Here is a 20,052-nt window from a genome sequence, read left to right as displayed (position 1 = left end):
GATTTCACCACACTTGGAGCATTTAGGTTTCTTGTTGCAGTAGGTCTTCGTGTGCCCTAACTGCAAACAATTCGTACACGTCATGACTTTTGGAAAGAAAAGTCTCACAGGTAGTCGAAGCTTGTGGAGCTCGACAAAATCCGGGAGTACTTTTCCCTCAAAAGTCACTCTAAACGAGTCATTTGGGGAATAATTGCCCGTATTATCCTTCGAATACATTCTCCTGCATTCGAGGATTTTTATTTCAGGAAGGGATGGATTTTTAAAGCATCCAATACCTTTCACAACATCCTCTATTTCAACTACGCGTGCCGGTATATAAACGCGGTACTCGATATTGAAATTTGGATCCTGGACGACAGCATTTGCTTGTCGGGGATCCGAGAATGTTGCCTTGAGTCTATCCGCTTTGACCTTGTAGACCTCGGTCAAGCTCGAGTACTTTTCCTTTAGAGTTTTGCATATCTGTAAAACTCTGAGAGGCTTGTTTTTGGGTCGGAAATACACGACCCAACGTAGACCAGGTTGGTTAACCTGATACATTTTAACCCGAGTTGACTCATCTTTACTCGATGGGATAACCGGGGCAGTTTTACGGGGTCTTTTACGCTTTTTAACGACATCGAAAAAAGCGTTATTTTCATTATTCGGGATGTCAGAAAAATCCATCCCGGGCTCGTCACCTTCTGAGCAAGATGAGATGTCCGGTGGAATAGGCAATCCACCTACCGCCATAGCGGTTGTGAACTATATGCCGCTACTAATTAATATATGGAATATATTGAAATACTTATATATTTAAAGCTAAAGAGTATGACTATATATAAATAGGAGAGGAAATACGAAATCGAAATATATCTGTATGTATATATGGAAATAAAAAGTTAAAAAAAAAAAAAAAAAAAAATATAAAGGTTGTGTCACTTATCTTTATATGTATGTGAATCAGCAGCACTGCTTGCGCTGTCTCTTCAACTGCAGAGCGGCGACGCCGTACGCTTTCCTCCCGTCAGGGTTCCATAGCACACGCGCCAACTCACCACTACCACAGCTCCGTACTCCTCTGCTGCGGGAATCGACCTACGCTGATGCTGGACCAGCACGACACCTTTCAACACTCGCGCCAAAACAAGCACGACTCACCACCTTCACACGCGCACGCAGCAATCGCGCCGCTTAGCACCACTACCACTGGCGCTGTTCGGCAGTCGGGGCTCCCCTACCAATAATGACGCGTATTCGCACGCCACACAACACCAACGCTAGAAAGAAGCGAGATATTAATTTCGGTAATTCACAGAGCACTCAAGAAAAACGACTTTCCTGCTCGGCTGCCGAAAAGACTATGTATTTCAACACTTCCCCTCAATTCGAACGATCAGTCGTTTAAACAAATTTAGATGTTGGATCCTTGGTAGCCCTTTTGTGAATTCATCTGCAGGTTGGTCAACTGATGGAAGGAACTGTAGTCTCAAACTGCCCTTCTTAATCAGCTCTCGGATGAACATATACTTTATGTCCAAGTGTTTCATCCTTTGGTGGCTCCTTGGAAGTTTGTTAACCCCACACCTTCTTTTACGGTGCATGATAAAGCTATCAATTCTGCCTCTGATGACGACAAACTAACCGTTTGTTGTCTTTTCGTTGCCCATGCAACTAGGTTTCCATAAACCAGGAAAGCGTATCCGGATATTGATTTCCGGTCTTCCCTGTATGGAAGTTGAGTCTCTGCTCCGTTGTTCTTTGTCCATTTGACATTTGTATCCAGTGATGTCCCCACTGGTCTACAATCGTACATATTGAATCGTTTCAATATTTGTTCGGCGTAGCCCGCTTGAGCGATTTGTAAACTCTGTTTACCAAAATCTCTTTTTATTTCCATTCCCAGAAAATATTTTAATTCAGATAAGTCTTTCATTCGGAATAACTTTCCTAGTTCTGACTTTATCCAAATTATTTTGCTTAGATTTTTTCCTACGATCAGTGGGTCATCTACGTACAAAATTAGGATCAATCCTTGCTGATTGTTTCTATAAACACAAAAATCACTTTTTAATTGTGAAAATCCCAATTTTGTAATTTCTTTGTCAAAGCGCTTGTTCCAACTTCTGCTTGCCTGTTTTAAACCATACAGACTTTTCTGCAAAAGAACAATTTGACCTTTTCCGATTTCATCATTGGGAAGTTTCATATAGATGACCTCCTCTAACTTCTCATTCAGAAAGGCTGTCGTTACATCCATTTGATGGATGTGCAGTTTCATCTCATTAGCCACGGATAAAACTGTTCAAACACTTTCCATTCTTGCAACTGGGGAAAATGTTTCACCGTAATCAAATCCGGGACGTTGCGAACATCCTTTAGCCACTAGCCGTGTCTTGTAGCGCCCGTCTTCTTTAATATTGAAAACCCATTTCGAAAGAATAGCCTTCTTATTTATATTTCTATCTGCCACATCCCATGTATGATTGTCTTTTAATGATTTAATCTCACTATCAATAGCAGTTTTCCACTGCGCCCAATCATCACGTTTCTTCAACTGCTCAATGGTTTGTGGGATAGGGTTTTCATTTGACGTTACTGCTGCTACCTTTGCCATTTGATAATTATTATACCTTGCCGGTATCTTTCTATCTCGTTCACTCCTCCTCAGTATTGGTGTTGTTGTAGCATTTTCTGCAGGCTGATCCTCGGAAGTGCTTTCATAGTCACTCTCCATCGAGATTTCTGTCAGCGTCTGCTCTGCATTTCCAGAATCTTGTCCTTCTTCTTGCCCTTCATTTTCAGGAATGTTTTCATCTCTCTCATCGTGTATTTCAATCTGTTTGTCCTGCATAACAGTGATGTACTCGATGTTCAAAACCTCATCAGGGGATTTATGCTCAACTCTATCTACAAGATGATCAAATTGATCTCTATAGAGTTTGTCTTCATCGAAAACTATACTTCTAGAAGTTTCTATTTTCCGAGATTGTTTATTCTAAAGCCTGTATCCATTATTTGCGTAGCCCACAAAAAAGGCGTTAGGTTTTCGAATCAAGTTACTGTCGTTTTTCTTTTGGAATTTGAGCATAAGCCGTACTTCCAAATATTCTCAGATTACTCAAATCTGGCTGTTTGTTGAAGAACATTTCATATGGAGTCTTGTTTTCCTCAAGTCCATTCGTGGGGCATCTATTCGTTATAAAAACAGCACAATGCAATGCTTCTCCCTACATTTCCTTCGGCATTCCGCTTTCATGTAGCATTGCCCGAACTTTTTCCATCAAAGTCCGATTGATTCTTTCACTTACACCATTCTGCTGGGGTGTGTAAGGGACTGTGAATATCATTTGAATTAAATTTTCTTTACAAACCTTTTTCAGTGCGTCTTGAACTGTCCTACAGATCAGACGTTTTTTCGGTTGCTTGTGGACTGGTCTTTGACTGCCTATAGCTTCAAAGTTTGTGTTTTGTCAGTGTGTCTTTTAAAGACTACCTGAAAGTTATTTCCCATCAGTCTTTCTCAAGACTACCTACTTTTGAATTTAACATTTGTTTTAACTTTTTTCGTATCACCTGAAATGGCTGGACGGAAAAAGAAACCTCGCATCGCTGCGGGGAGGAAAAGAGAGGCATCTCTTTCTGACACTTCGAGTGTCTGTAGTGACAATCCTTTTGATATTTTGCTTGAGCATGAAGCTGGTGAAATGGAAGTTACCAATAATGAAACTATACAAAATATAAAATCTTTAAAAAAGGAGAAAGTTCCGCCTATTGTGGTAACTATTTCTTCTGAATTTAATATATTCAAAAAGGAACTTTCAACGTTTGTTTCTGACGTTAAAGTTACCTATCAAATTGGCCGTAGAGGTGAATGTCGCTTATTAGCCGACTCAGTAAAGGGTCGTGATCGTCTTGTTCAGTATTCAACTGACAAGATGTACAAATTTTTTACATATGACACCAAGAACGCCAAGCCGTTCAAGGTTGTCTTGAAAGGTCTCACCAACGATCAAACCGTTGATGAGATCAAACTTACTTTAACAGAATTACTTGGCATAGCCCCTACCCAAGTAATTCTAATGAAACAAAAATCACGAGGCGAAAACAGTCAGAGAACTGGAATTTCCCTTGTTAATTATTTAATTCATTTTAACCGCAATGAGGTTAACAACTTAAAATTTTTTGAAAAAGCACATGCTTTGTATAATGTGCGTGTAAAGTGGGAAATTTATAGGAAGTATGGCGGAGGTGAAAAGCATATCACCCAATGCCGTACTTGCCAACGTTATGGCCATGGTTCCAAATTCTGTAACATGGACCAAAAATGTCTTAATTGTGGAGACTCTTCTCACAAAAAGGACACATGTCCTGTGAAAGAGAGTAAAAATTTTCGCTGTGCGAATTGTAACGGCAACCATATGTCAAATTTTTATCAATGCCCAGTCCGTTTAGCAATTGTTAAGGCAAGGCAAGGTAAACAAAATTTAATTTCTCAATTAAAACCAACTTCAAAACAAAATTCTCCAAGCGTACCAGTGACGCATAGTTTACCTACTCCTTTGCATACCCGTTTAACTTATGCACAGGTTACAGGTAGTTCGAACATTATACCACCTAGTGTTGGTAGTTCGAAAATGACCGTTAATATGGTTAAGCAAAACACGCTAGAAAATAATTGTACACCTATTACTCCAGCTAATATTGCTGCCGAAAATATTTTTTCTAATGTCAACTGCCTGGGGCCTATTACGGCAGGTAAACTTTCTTTTTTGCAACAGGCAATGTTCGATCTTATGAACGCCATGTTGCAGGCAAAATCAATGTTTGAAGCCATTCAAATAGGCACAAATTTTACTATTAAAATTGTTTCTAATTTAAAATTTAGCAATGATTTTAAATAAAACAATTAAAATATTAAATTGGAATGCTCGCTCACTGAAGGCCAATGAGAATGAGCTTTTTAATTTTTTAACAGTAAATAATGTGCATATTGCAATTATTACTGAAACATTTTTGAAACCTAACATAAAATTAAAATATGATCCCAATTACGTGGTTCATAGATATGATAGGATTCAGGGTTCCGGCGGTGGAGTTGCAATTGTTATTCATCGCCGAATCAAACATCGTGCTCTTCCCCATCTTGAGACGAAAGTTATTGAAACTTTGGGAATTGAAGTTCAAACTGAACTTGGGATTTTATTTATTGCCGCAGCATATTTACCATTTCAATGCACACGCGAGCTCAAAAATTATTTTAAAGGTGATTTACAAAAACTCACCAGAAATCGTTCGAAATTTTTCATAATCGGCGATTTTAACGCTAAACATCGTTCATGGAATAATTCTCAAAGTAATTCCAATGGCAAAATTTTATTCAATGATTGTTCTTCAGGATACTATTCTATTTTGTCTCCGAATAGTCCTACATGCTTTTCTTCTGTAAGAAACCCTTCAACAATTGATTTGGTACTAACAGATCAAAGTCATGTATGTAGTGATTTGATCACACATGCTGACTTTGATTCTGACCATCTTCCAATAACTTTTTCTTTATCACATGAATCAGTTTTAAACCCTATGAGCTCTGTTTTTAATTATAACAAGGCTAATTGGGAAAGATACAAAACTCATATTGAGAGAAATTTCAATAATGAGCTTGATTTGCAAAACGAAGTGAATATTGATTCCGCTTTGGAAGCATTAAAATGTGCAATTGTTGATGCCAGGAATTATTCTGTTCCAAAGGCTCAAGTGAAATTTGATTCATAAATAATTGACGAAAATCTTCAACTTCTAATTCGTTTGAAAAATGTCCGCAGACGTCAATATCAACGTTCTCGTGACCCTGTTTTTAAAACTATTTATAAAGATTTACAGAAAGAGATTAAACATAGATTTACTCTTCTGAGAAATCAAAATTTTGAAACTAAAGTTGAAAAATTGAAACCATATTCAAAACCATTTTGGAAGCTGTCGAAGATTCTTAAGAAACCTTCAAAGCCTATTCCAGTTTTAAAAGATGGTGAACGTTTTCTTGTATCCAATGAACAAAAGGCTCAAAGACTTGCTCAGCAGTTTGAGAGTGTTCATAACTCAAATTTGAATTTTGTGAGTCCAATTGAAAATGAAGTCACACGTCAATTTGATTTAATTTCTTCCCAGAATTTTTTACCTGCAGAAATAATTGAAACTAACTTGAATCAGATTAAATCGATTATTAAAAATTTCAAAAATATGAAAGCACCTGGTGACGATGGAATCTTTAATATACTAATCAAACATCTCCCTGAGAGCACAATGGAATTTTTAGTGAAAATTTTCAATTGCTGCTTCAAAATTGCATATTTTCCCAAATTATGGAAAAATGCAAAAATTACTCCCATTTTAAAACCGGATAAGAACCCAGCTGAAGTTTCAAGTTATCGACCAATCAGTTTGCTTTCTTCAATAAGTAAACTGTTTGAGAGAATTATTCTTAACAGAATGATGTCACACATCAACGAAAATTCAATTTTTGCAAATGAACAGTTTGGATTTCGCCATGGGCATTCCACAACTCATCAATTGCTCAGAGTTACTAATATGATACGAGCTAACAAATCTGAAGGTTATTCCACTGGAGCTGCTCTTTTAGACATAGAAAAAGCATTTGCAAACTTTTAATTTTCCAATTTTCCTACAGACCATACAGACTTTTCTGCAAAAGAACAATTTGACCTTTTCCGATTTCATCATTGGGAAGTTTCATATAGATGACCTCCTCTAACTTCTCATTCAGAAAGGCTGTCGTTACATCCATTTGATGGATGTGCAGTTTCATCTCATTAGCCACGGATAAAACTGTTCAAACACTTTCCATTCTTGCAACTGGGGAAAATGTTTCACCGTAATCAAATCCGGGACGTTGCGAACATCCTTTAGCCACTAGCCGTGTCTTGTAGCGCCCGTCTTCTTTAATATTGAAAACCCATTTCGAAAGAATAGCCATCTTATTTATATTTCTATCTGCCACATCCCATGTATGATTGTCTTTTAATGATTTAATCTCACTATCAATAGCAGTTTTCCACTGCGCCCAATCATCACGTTTCTTCAACTGCTCAATGGTTTGTGGGATAGGGTTTTCATTTGACGTTACTGCTGCTACCTTTGCCATTTGATAATTATTATACCTTGCCGGTATCTTTCTATCTCGTTCACTCCTCCTCAGTATTGGTGTTGTTGTAGCATTTTCTGCAGGCTGATCCTCGGAAGTGCTTTCATAGTCACTCTCCATCGAGATTTCTGTCAGCGTCTGCTCTGCATTTCCAGAATCTTGTCCTTCTTCTTGCCCTTCATTTTCAGGAATGTTTTCATCTCTCTCATCGTGTATTTCAATCTGTTTGTCCTGCATAACAGTGATGTACTCGATGTTCAAAACCTCATCAGGGGATTTATGCTCAACTCTATCTACAAGATGATCAAATTGATCTCTATAGAGTTTGTCTTCATCGAAAACTATACTTCTAGAAGTTTCTATTTTCCGAGATTGTTTATTCTAAAGCCTGTATCCATTATTTGCGTAGCCCACAAAAAAGGCGTTAGGTTTTCGAATCAAGTTACTGTCGTTTTTCTTTTGGAATTTGAGCATAAGCCGTACTTCCAAATATTCTCAGATTACTCAAATCTGGCTGTTTGTTGAAGAACATTTCGTATGGAGTCTTGTTTTCCTCAAGTCCATTCGTGGGGCATCTATTCGTTATAAAAACAGCACAATGCAATGCTTCTCCCTACATTTCCTTCGGCATTCCGCTTTCATGTAGCATTGCCCGAACTTTTTCCATCAAAGTCCGATTGATTCTTTCACTTACACCATTCTGCTGGGGTGTGTAAGGGACTGTGAATATCATTTGAATTAAATTTTCTTTACAAACCTTTTTCAGTGCGTCTTGAACTGTCCTACAGATCAGACGTTTTTTCGGTTGCTTGTGGACTGGTCTTTGACTGCCTATAGCTTCAAAGTTTGTGTTTTGTCAGTGTGTCTTTTAAAGACTACCTGAAAGTTATTTCCCATCAGTCTTTCTCAAGACTACCTACTTTTGAATTTAACATTTGTTTTAACTTTTTTCGTATCACCTGAAATGGCTGGACGGAAAAAGAAACCTCGCATCGCTGCGGGGAGGAAAAGAGAGGCATCTCTTTCTGACACTTCGAGTGTCTGTAGTGACAATCCTTTTGATATTTTGCTTGAGCATGAAGCTGGTGAAATGGAAGTTACCAATAATGAAACTATACAAAATATAAAATCTTTAAAAAAGGAGAAAGTTCCGCCTATTGTGGTAACTATTTCTTCTGAATTTAATATATTCAAAAAGGAACTTTCAACGTTTGTTTCTGACGTTAAAGTTACCTATCAAATTGGCCGTAGAGGTGAATGTCGCTTATTAGCCGACTCAGTAAAGGGTCGTGATCGTCTTGTTCAGTATTCAACTGACAAGATGTACAAATTTTTTACATATGACACCAAGAACGCCAAGCCGTTCAAGGTTGTCTTGAAAGGTCTCACCAACGATCAAACCGTTGATGAGATCAAACTTACTTTAACAGAATTACTTGGCATAGCCCCTACCCAAGTAATTCTAATGAAACAAAAATCACGAGGCGAAAACAGTCAGAGAACTGGAATTTCCCTTGTTAATTATTTAATTCATTTTAACCACAATGAGGTTAACAACTTAAAATTTTTTGAAAAAGCACATGCTTTGTATAATGTGCGTGTAAAGTGGGAAATTTATAGGAAGTATGGCGGAGGTGAAAAGCATATCACCCAATGCCGTACTTGCCAACGTTATGGCCATGGTTCCAAATTCTGTAACATGGACCAAAAATGTCTTAATTGTGGAGACTCTTCTCACAAAAAGGACACATGTCCTGTGAAAGAGAGTAAAAATTTTCGCTGTGCGAATTGTAACGGCAACCATATGTCAAATTTTTATCAATGCCCAGTCCGTTTAGCAATTGTTAAGGCAAGGCAAGGTAAACAAAATTTAATTTCTCAATTAAAACCAACTTCAAAACAAAATTCTCCAAGCGTACCAGTGACGCATAGTTTACCTACTCCTTTGCATACCCGTTTAACTTATGCACAGGTTACAGGTAGTTCGAACATTATACCACCTAGTGTTGGTAGTTCGAAAATGACCGTTAATATGGGTAAGCAAAACACGCTAGAAAATAATTGTACACCTATTACTCCAGCTAATATTGCTGCCGAAAACCTATTACGCCTATTACGGCAGGTAAACTTTCTTTTTTGCAACAGGCAATGTTCGATCTTATGAACGCCATGTTGCAGGCAAAATCAATGTTTGAAGCCATTCAAATAGGCACAAATTTTACTATTAAAATTGTTTCTAATTTAAAATTTAGCAATGATTTTAAATAAAACAATTAAAATATTAAATTGGAATGCTCGCTCATTGAAGGCCAATGAGAATGAGCTTTTTAATTTTTTAACAGTAAATAATGTGCATATTGCAATTATTACTGAAACATTTTTGAAACCTAACATAAAATTAAAATATGATCCCAATTACGTGGTTCATAGATATGATAGGATTCAGGGTTCCGGCGGTGGAGTTGCAATTGTTATTCATCGCCGAATCAAACATCGTGCTCTTCCCCATCTTGAGACGAAAGTTATTGAAACTTTGGGAATTGAAGTTCAAACTGAACTTGGGATTTTATTTATTGCCGCAGCATATTTACCATTTCAATGCACACGCGAGCTCAAAAATTATTTTAAAGGTGATTTACAAAAACTCACCAGAAATCGTTCGAAATTTTTCATAATCGGCGATTTTAACGCTAAACATCGTTCATGGAATAATTCTCAAAGTAATTCCAATGGCAAAATTTTATTCAATGATTGTTCTTCAGGATACTATTCTATTTTGTCTCCGAATAGTCCTACATGCTTTTCTTCTGTAAGAAACCCTTCAACAATTGATTTGGTGCTAACAGATCAAAGTCATGTATGTAGTGATTTGATCACACATGCTGACTTTGATTCTGACCATCTTCCAATAACTTTTTCTTTATCACATGAATCAGTTTTAAACCCTATGAGCTCTGTTTTTAATTATAACAAGGCTAATTGGGAAAGATACAAAACTCATATTGAGAGAAATTTCAATAATGAGCTTGATTTGCAAAACGAAGTGAATATTGATTCCGCTTTGGAAGCATTAAAACGTGCAATTGTTGATGCCAGGAATTATTCTGTTCCAAAGGCTCAAGTGAAATTTGATTCATCAATAATTGACAAAAATCTTCAACTTCTAATTCGTTTGAAAAATGTCCGCAGACGTCAATATCAACGTTCTCGTGACCCTGTTTTTAAAACTATTTATAAAGATTTACAGAGAGAGATTAAACATAGATTTACTCTTCTGAGAAATCAAAATTTTGAAACTAAAGTTGAAAAATTGAAACCATATTCAAAACCATTTTGGAAGCTGTCGAAGATTCTTAAGAAACCTTCAAAGCCTATTCCAGTTTTAAAAGATGGTGAACATTTTCTTGTATCCAATGAACAAAAGGCTCAAAGACTTGCTCAGCAGTTTGAGAGTGTTCATAACTCAAATTTGAATTTTGTGAGTCCAATTGAAAATGAAGTCACACGTCAATTTGATTTAATTTCTTCCCAGAATTTTTTACCTGCAGAAATAATTGAAACTAACTTGAATGAGATTAAATCAATTATTAAAAATTTCAAAAATATGAAAGCACCTGGTGACGATGGAATCTTTAATATACTAATCAAACATCTCCCTGAGAGCACAATGGAATTTTTAGTGAAAATTTTCAATTGCTGCTTCAAAATTGCATATTTTCCCAAATTATGGAAAAATGCAAAAATTACTCCCATTTTAAAACCGGATAAGAACCCAGCTGAAGTTTCAAGTTATCGACCAATCAGTTTGCTTTCTTCAATAAGTAAACTGTTTGAGAGAATTATTCTTAACAGAATGATGTCACACATCAACGAAAATTCAATTTTTGCAAATGAACAGTTTGGATTTCGCCATGGGCATTCCACAACTCATCAATTGCTCAGAGTTACTAATATGATACGAGCTAACAAATCTGAAGGTTATTCCACTGGAGCTGCTCTTTTAGACATAGAAAAAGCATTTGCAAACTTTTAATTTTCCAATTTTCCTAATCAAAATTTTAAAAAATTATCTTACTGATCGAACTCTGCAGGTTGTCTATCAGAATTCAAAATCTGATAGATTTCCTGTCGGAGCAGGTGTACCTCAAGGTCAGTCTTGGGTCCAGTCCTGTACAACATATTCACTTCAGATCAATCAAAGAAATAGTTATCGGTTTCCGTTATACTCTACTAAATTTTTTGGAAATAAATATTGAAATTCAGTCCGCAAATATATATTTCGACTGTGACGTACAGTCTTCTTCAGTGCTTATGTGGACTGGTAAAGAGCAAAGCGTAAATCCTGTTTTTTTATTTGTAGTAGGTAAAAATGAAAATTTAGCACCCTTAATTGGAGTTAGGTAGGGAATTATGCGGTCGATTGTTTACCGTACCATGTCTGGGGTTTTTGGGAAGCAGATTGAATAGCCATGAGGGGTGATTACCTGCGTCTTTATTGAGGAGCGTGCATGAGTGTTGTTTATAAATTTCTAAACTTTCAGCTACGTCTAATTTCCATAAATTATTAACGGGGCGGAGGAGGTGAATGTTATCCGAAGTTAGTGGATGTTCCTCGTTAAAAATATGTTCAGCCACTTTTGATTTGAAATGGTGTGGTGGGGCATTTGTTGAAACTTTACTTGCTTTGGTCACTTCTGCGAAATGTTCTTTGAAACGTATCCCTAGGTTACGTTTAGTTTGTCCAATGTAAACCATGTCACAGTGACTGCATGCAATTTTATAAATTCCAGCTTTGTTCAGGGTATCAATAGGGTCTTTGGTAGACCCTAATTTTGTTTTGAGTTGGGTATTTCTACTAGTGTAGACAATATCCATCCCAAATTTTCTAAATTTTGAACGAAGTGGGCGTGTCAAGTTAACGTCATATTCAACGGGTACCCTTTTCAGATCTTCTGTTATTGGGGTGAGTGTTGTAAAAGATTTCCGAATTTGAGCACGCTTCTTTTTATCAACAATGGCTTGAATGATACTTTCATTGTAGCCATTAAGTTTAGCAATTTCGAAAATATATTCCAGTTCCTTTTGCTTGGCTACTTCACTTAGAGGTAAAGTTTCCATGCGGTGGATCATATGATGGAAGGATGTCATTTTATGCTGGAAGGGATGGTTTGAAGTGTTAGGTATTACCCGTTTTGTATTCGTGGGTTTCCGATAAATTTCAAATTCCAAGTCCGTAGACTTTCTGACTACAACGACGTCCAAGAAAGGGAGTCTGTTGTTAAGTTCTTTTTCAATTGTGAAGTTTATATTTTTATGGGTATTATTAAGGGATATGAAAAAAGTTTCAAGATCCGCCCTTTTCAAAATACAAAAAATATCATCCACATACCTCCACCATCGAATCGGTAAGATGTTCCTCTTCTCTAATGTACTTTCTATATTTGCCATGAAGAGCTCACATAGAAAGGGAGAAAGAGGATTCCCCATTGGTGCCCCTTTAGTCTGTTTGTAAAATTTACCACGAAATGTGAAGTAGTTTTCTTTCATGCAAAGGCGTGAAAGTTTCAACAAACTGTCAACTTTCTTTTTCCAAGTATTATCAAAATATTGGGAAAGAAGCCAGTCCTCTAAAAGGTTTAAGGTTTCATTCACTGGAACGCTAGGAAATAAGGCCGTAACGTCAAATGAAACCATTATCTCATCAGATTGGATGTTACCCGAGGATCTTAAATTTTCAACGAAATCTCCGGTGCTCTTTACTGATCGACTTGGAAATTTATGGGGCATGGCTTGAAATTCTTTTACCAGCCATTTAGCCAATTTTTCTGTGGGAGCCCCTACCGCTGAGATAATTTCTCTCATTTCATTTCCAGGTTTGTGAATTTTGGGGAGACCCTTTATTCTTGGAAGAACTGGATTTGAAACACGAAGATTTTGTAACGCATTACCCAAAACGGGTTTGCATTCTTTTATTGTATTTTCTACACGTTTTACCATATCAGCAAGAGGATTGAGTCGCAGTTGCCAATATGGACCTTTATCAATTTTTTGGGTTATTTGTTCATCATAGTCAGACTTGTCCATGATGACGGTTTTGTTCCCCTTATCTGCTTTTAAATAGAAAACAGGTTTTTTACGTAATTCCTCAACTGTCTTTAAATCAGACGAATTTTCATGACGTGGCAGTGTCTTAGTAATTTTTGAAAAAATTTGGCGTACTTCACCAGTTTGTTCTGTGGAAAGTTTACAACTGTCCATCCCAGCTTCTATATCGATGATCGATTGTTCAATATTGGGTCGTGAAGGAATTGCGAAATTTAGGCCCATATTCAGAAGATTTTGCTGGGGTTGTGGAAACTCGTACGAAGACCTATTGACCACAAAGTCGTCAATGAGGTGTACTTTGGCTGTCTTTCTACTACTGTTATTTCGTAGAAGCAGTTGATTTAACTTTTTCAATCCCAATTTTCGTTTTCTTTCCCCTTCACACTTTTCGGCTACTTTAACTTTAGTTAGAAAATTTTGAAATTCAAAAGGAAATTCTTTGGCAAGTTTTAAATGAAGTGAATAACATTCCAGAGTTGTGGAGCTAAGTTTACTATAAAGAAACTTGATGCTACTTTTCAAACACTCCCGTTCCATATGTTTCATAATGGAGGGGGCTATAGGACTTTTAACTTTTACTCTATGACTCGTGGGAGTGACATGATATTTCAAACAATTTTTAAGAAAGGAAATAGATTTGTGGATTAATTAAGGGTGCTAAATTTTCATTTTTACCTACTACAAATAAAAAAACAGGATTTACGCTTTGCTCTTTACCAGTCCACATAAGCACTGAAGAAGACTGTACGTCACAGTCGAAATATATATTTGCGGACTGAATTTCAATATTTATTTCCAAAAAATTTAGTAGAGTATAACGGAAACCGATAACTATTTCTTTGATTGATCTCAATCACTCTGCTAAGACGCTCGTTATAGATTTTCTAGATTTGATATTCACTTCAGATCTTCCTGATTTGCCTCCAGGATGCACAAAGTCATTGTTCTGCGATGACACAAGCATTTCCGTAAAAGGAAAAAGTCTTCGTGTCATATGCAGTCGATTGCAGAAAAGTTTAGATATTTTTTCTTCCTACTTGCAAAAGTGGAAAATCTCTCTTAATGCTTCTAAAACTCAAATGATAATTTTTCCGCATAAGCCTAGGGCTTCTTTCCTCAAGCCAAACAATAATCACGTTGTCAAGATGAATGGGGTTATTTTAAGTTGGTCCGACAAGGTTAAGTACTTGGGACTAATTTATGATAAAAAACTTATTTTCAAAGAGCACATTGAGAGTATACAAGCCAAGTGCATCAAATATACGAGATGTTTATATCCTCTCATTAACAGGAATTCTAAACTTTGTTTAAAGAACAAACTTTTGATTTACAAACAAATTTTTAGACCAGCAATGCTTTATGCTGTACCGATCTGGTCAAGTTGCTGTTCAACAAGGAAGAAAACGCTCCAAAGGATTCAGAATAAAATTCTGAAAATGATTTTGAAGCGTCCTCCTTGGTTTGGTACACTCGAATTACATAGACTTACTGGTGTTGAACCATTAGAAGCTATGTCAAATAAAATTATTAACAATTTTCGACAAAAATCGTTGCAATCCTCAATTGCTACGATAAGCTCTCTTTATAGCCAATAAGTTAGCAATTAAGTTAGTTGTAAGTTTACTTCCCCTTTTCCGTCAAGTAGGTTTAAATCCCTACGAATGATAAGTCCTAATTGCGAAAGCAAACAAATCCTAACAATTAAAATTACAAATTTCTAACAGTGTTGAGAAGTCACCATTTGTGATTGGACACACATACTCATTATTTACTAATATTTATCATAAATACTTAAGCTACTAACAAATCCCCCCTTAAAAAAAAAAAAAAATTACAAACCTTTTTGAATTCATTTCCAGTGTATTCACCCCCGTTATCGTACGCAGCAATTTGGATATCGAGCCGGCTTCGATAGTTGAAGTAGTAAAGCTAGTTCCCCGTGGCCGTAGACTGGATGAACTAACCTATGTAGCTTTCAAAGTGGGAGTGAACTCGGATTATAAGGAGAAAGCCATGTCTGCCTCGTCTTGGCAGAAGGGTATTTATTTCCGGGAATTCGAATTTACCCGTGGTGGCCAACCGAAGCCGTTTCGTGTCCCTCCGCCAGTCCAGCCAAACAACGAACAACCAAACAATGAGCAGCCTCCGACAGACTAGTTCGATCTCACCCATGCCGTTGCTTCCCGCTACAGGACACAATGTGTTTATCTCTCGTTTGCCTGAGCCGTCTGTTAAAGAAACGAGTTATAACAGAAAGAAAAGCGAAATTAACTTGCATATATACTACCAGAATGTAAACAGTATCCGGAGTAGTGGCCGTCTTCAAGCAGTTTTCACGCTGCACTGGAGCGCGATTTCGACATTCATGCATTCTGTGAAACAAATTTAGATGAATCAATCCATAACCAATTTGTATTCCCACCATCGTTTGCAGTTTACCGTTGTGATAGATCTCAACCAATTCCGATAAGAGCAGTGGTGGCGGTGTTCTCATTGCTGTTAATGAACGGCTTTGTAGCAAGTTAGCTTTTGAATCCTCCTGCAATGAGCAAATAACCGTTAAGATTCAATTGGGAAAAACGGAGCTTATTCTATGTTGTGTATATTCACCTCCCGACTCGAACTTTTGCCGTTTTGCATCGTACGTTGAAAGCATGCGAAACATAGTCGATTCGTCACTTGAAGCTGAAAGTAAAATTATTGTAATGGGCGATTTCAATCTGAAAAATTCGATCTGGTGCCGTGAAACTGAAAATAACTTACATCTCTTACCGTTTGATGTCCGTCAACCAGAAGAAGAGCTCCTTGTTGATTCTATGGCTGCTTGCGGTTTTTTCCAAGTTTACGACATCCCGAATCAAAACAATAGATTTTTAGATTTGTTGTTTACCACTGACGATGAGTGCTGCCGGGTCGAGGTGAGTGATCCAGTGTTTAGGAATGAAGTGCACCACAATGCCATGTCAATTGACGTTAATATGAGAGAGCTGCCTGTACCAGACGAAACACAAAAGAAAATGGTTTTGGACACTCATCTTATCGATGATGCTGTGAGTGCAAACATAACCGAAGAATTACTACATGTAGACTGGCACAACGTTTTTGTCTGTGATGATGCATTTAGCATGGAAGATAGTATGCCCAGCGTTGTTTCTATGTTAGAGTTTTTAAAGAAAAAATGCATTTTTGATGCAATTGATGTTAATGCCTGCTTGGTGGAAACAGCAACTGACTTCAATGTTGTTGTCTTCTATTTTGTGGTTTATGGTATATTGGCGCGTCATTGTAAGATGCGAAAAGTTAAAGCTAAGTTCAATTATCCGGCATGGTTTGATCAAGAAACAATAACACTGCTTACACAGAAAAAGAAGCTTTATAATAGATTCCGTCGAACAAAGTCAGAAGTTGATTAAAATGCGTATAGGCAAACCAGAAACGCCTTTAAAGATAGACACCGGTCACAGCATCGGCTGTACATGGATGAGCTGCAACGAAACATTCAGTCAAACCCTAAGCATTTTTGGAAGTTCGTGAACGATAAGCGCAAAAATAGTGGTATTCCCACGAATGTTGTATATAATTCTAAGAAAAGTGAAAGTATTCAGAATGCCGCTGCCTTGTTTGCTGAGCATTTCAAAAGTGTCTATGATCATAATGCTTCTGGTAATGTGCCTCAATTCGCGTCCTCCGAATCTAGTATGCCCATTCTAGCCGTATCTATGGAAACAATTCGTGAGAAAATATTGTCGCTGGATGTATCTAAGGGATCGGGACCGGACGGTATACCGAATTCATTGTTGCGAAGCTGTGTGGATGGTTTTTTGCTTCCGCTTCTCACGCACTTCAATGCATCTTTAACGAAAGGAATTTTCCCGAAAATCTGGAAGATATCGCATATTGTTCCCATCCATAAGAATGGTTCGAAAATATCAGTCGCAAATTATAGAGACTTGGCTATCCTTTCAGCAATACCAAAGATGTTTGAAAGCATTTTTTACGAACATGCATATAAGTGGATTGAACCACAAATCCTCAGTTGCCAGCACGGATTTTTGAGAAAACGCTCCACCGTGACAAATTTAGTGGAATTTGTATCTAGGACAATACACTGGATGACAGAAGGCTACCAGGTTGATACAATATATACAGACATGTCTAAAGCATTTGACTTGGTCAACATAGATGCGATTATTGCTGTGCTAAGAAAGTATGGTTTTAATGGAGTATGTTTAAAATGGATACATTCGTATTTGACTGGCCGGCTGCAATACGTTAGACCTTGCACCGTTTGCACCTAGCTCGGGGGTGCCTCAGGGAAGCCATTTGGGTCCTCTGCTGTTCATTATTGTCATGAATGAACTCCCGGGTCTGCTTACTGACGTTTTCATACTAATATATGCGGATGATGTAAAAATTTTCATGCCAATACAATGCCCGAAGGATTGTGTGACGCTTCAGAACAATTTGTGCCGCTTTCTTGTTTTTTTGTCAAATGTTTGGTCTTAACGTCAACGTCTCTAAATGTTGCGTAGTGTCATTTGGTCGTAAAACCAACAAAATCGCTTACGACTACAGCTTAGGTACAGATGTATTTAAAAGAACGACCTGCCATTTTGACTTAGGTGTAGAATTGGACAGCGAGTTAACCTTTAGAAGACACATCGAGAAGGTAGTGACGAAAGCAAACTCACAATTTGGTATGGTAAAACGTTTTGGCCGTGAACTGAATGATCCCTATACAATTGTTGCAATATACAACGGACTGGTCCGCACAAGGATTGAGTATGCTAGCGTGGTTTGGCGGCCGTTCTACAACGTACATGTTAACCGGATTGAACGAGTACAGAAAAAGTTTGTACGGTTTGCGCTGCGCAATCTTGGATGGAGAGACGAAATGCCTGACTATCGGTCTTTATGCATGCTAGTGGGAATCAATAGCCTTGGAGACCGTAGAATGCAGATCGACGTCCTATTTCTAAAGGATCTGGACTCAGGGAAATATAGTGCACCGTACTTATGCAGCCAATTGACGAGGTACGAAGGTAGAGCCGATCTAAGGAGGGTAAGGCCGTTCTTCTTGTCGAACAGGGTTCAAAATTATGCCAGGAATGAGCCGTTATATAGAATGATGGCTGCCTACAATGATCTTTGGCCATATGTAAAACTGGAGATGTCAACGGAACAGTTGAAAACTAACCTTAGGCAATATTTAAACAGTAATGTGTAATACCTTTTTTTTAAAGTCTGATAACGGGGAAATCCTATATATCAATAAAGACCATTATTATTATTAGCTTGGAGATATTTCGACTGAAATTTCTTTCAACCAAGATTTTGTATTCTCCAAAACTTCACTTTTCCTTGCTATTAAATAAGCAATCGTGAAGTGCGTATAACCATCGGTAAATGTCACAAAATACCGATAGCCATTATACGTCGTTTCTTCCATTGATCCACACACATCTGAGTGGATTATTTCAAGCGGCCTGCTCGATCTAGGAAGGCTCATTTGCTCAAAGCGCTTACTACTTTGTTTTCCTGCTAGGCAGCTTTCGCATACTACTAGATTTTTCGCTTTTGAGCAAGGGTGATTCCCTCAACCATTTTATTTCTTACCAGTTTCTCTATACCTGAAAAACTTAAATGTCCCAGCCGCCTATGCAACTTATCAATACTTATGTGCTTTAAACCAAGCAACGCAGTTGGGTCGACTTTCAAATCAAGAGTGAAATCCAAGCAATACAAACCATCAACTACCTTTCCTTTGGCAATAACCTCACCAAAGCTTAGGAATGAGACATTGTCATCTACAAAAATAACCTTTTTGCCCATCTCATTACATTTTCTGACCGAAAGTAGATTGGATTCTAGACCAGGAATGAACAAGACATTATACAGTGCAACCGGAGTAATTTTATTCAATCCTATTACAGATTTTATTCTTATTTTTCCTAACTTCGTAGCCCGAAGTTCCTGGCCTGATTTGGCGGTAGTTGTGGTTATCGGTTTTTCCAAAACCCGAACATCTTCCACCAATGCCTCGTCTCGCACCATATGCTCTGTAGCCCCAGAGTCTACGATGAATCGAACCGTCTTTTCTCTCTTGGGGGGTACTGCCCGTACGCCCGCCATCATTGCGTGTCCAGCAGTCCTTTTAGTCTTCTTTTTCTCCTTCTTGTTCTTAGAACAGCGGCTTTTATAGTGTCCGTATTCCTGGCATCCGAAACATTGGACATCTTTCCTGGTTGATTGGTTCACCAGGGTCACACTGGAGCTATCCGGTTGTCCACCTATGTTCCCATTCGTTAGTTCCGCATCAAACAGCATTCTATTAATTTCATGAATTGGCCACTTGCACAATTCATCGTTGGGAAGAACCGCTAATGCTCCTTTGATGTGTTTGTAAGTATCTGGTACTGCGATCAGCAAGGCGTGTATCTTCTCACTCATAGTGAGATTGGCGTTCATTCGATCCATTTCTCTAATGATCAGGTCGTATTCATCGAAAAGCTTTTCTAAGCTTACAAACCTTCTTAACTTTAAATAAAAAAGCCTCTCTCTCATTTTGATCAGCGCTCCCGTACCAACCTTTTGATAGGTTCGCGTCAAAATGTCCATCGCTTGTTACGCGTAGGTAATCCCTACGAATTTGTTGAGAACGTCATTGTTGACCGCCATGACTATCTCATATATCGCGTCGATGTCCTCCTCTACTCTCTTGCGGTATTTTTCGACACGAGCAGCTTCCTCCTCCGGTGTAGCACCAGGACTTGGCATCGCGAACACTTCTTCTTCCGGTGTGC

General features: G+C 37.8%; 1 long non-coding RNA gene across 1 annotated transcript in view; it reads right to left on the bottom strand.

Moving 5' to 3' along the window:
• Positions 1–15,564: 15,564 nt before the first annotated feature.
• Positions 15,565–20,052, bottom strand: part of LOC129717617 (uncharacterized) — a 48,702-nt gene continuing 44,214 nt past the window's right edge. The window contains exons 2-4 of the long non-coding RNA XR_008726717.1: positions 16,022–16,240; positions 15,860–15,934; positions 15,565–15,788 (exon numbers count right to left, since the gene is read on the bottom strand). This is a non-coding gene — a long non-coding RNA (uncharacterized LOC129717617). The remainder of the gene's footprint in view (positions 15,789–15,859; positions 15,935–16,021; positions 16,241–20,052) is intronic.

This window comes from Wyeomyia smithii, chromosome 1, assembly GCF_029784165.1.
Source record: "Wyeomyia smithii strain HCP4-BCI-WySm-NY-G18 chromosome 1, ASM2978416v1, whole genome shotgun sequence".
NCBI classification, from domain to species: Eukaryota; Metazoa; Arthropoda; class Insecta; order Diptera; family Culicidae; genus Wyeomyia; species Wyeomyia smithii.
The sequence above is the reverse complement of the archived record's forward strand: the minus strand, read 5'-3'. Positions and strand labels throughout refer to the sequence as shown.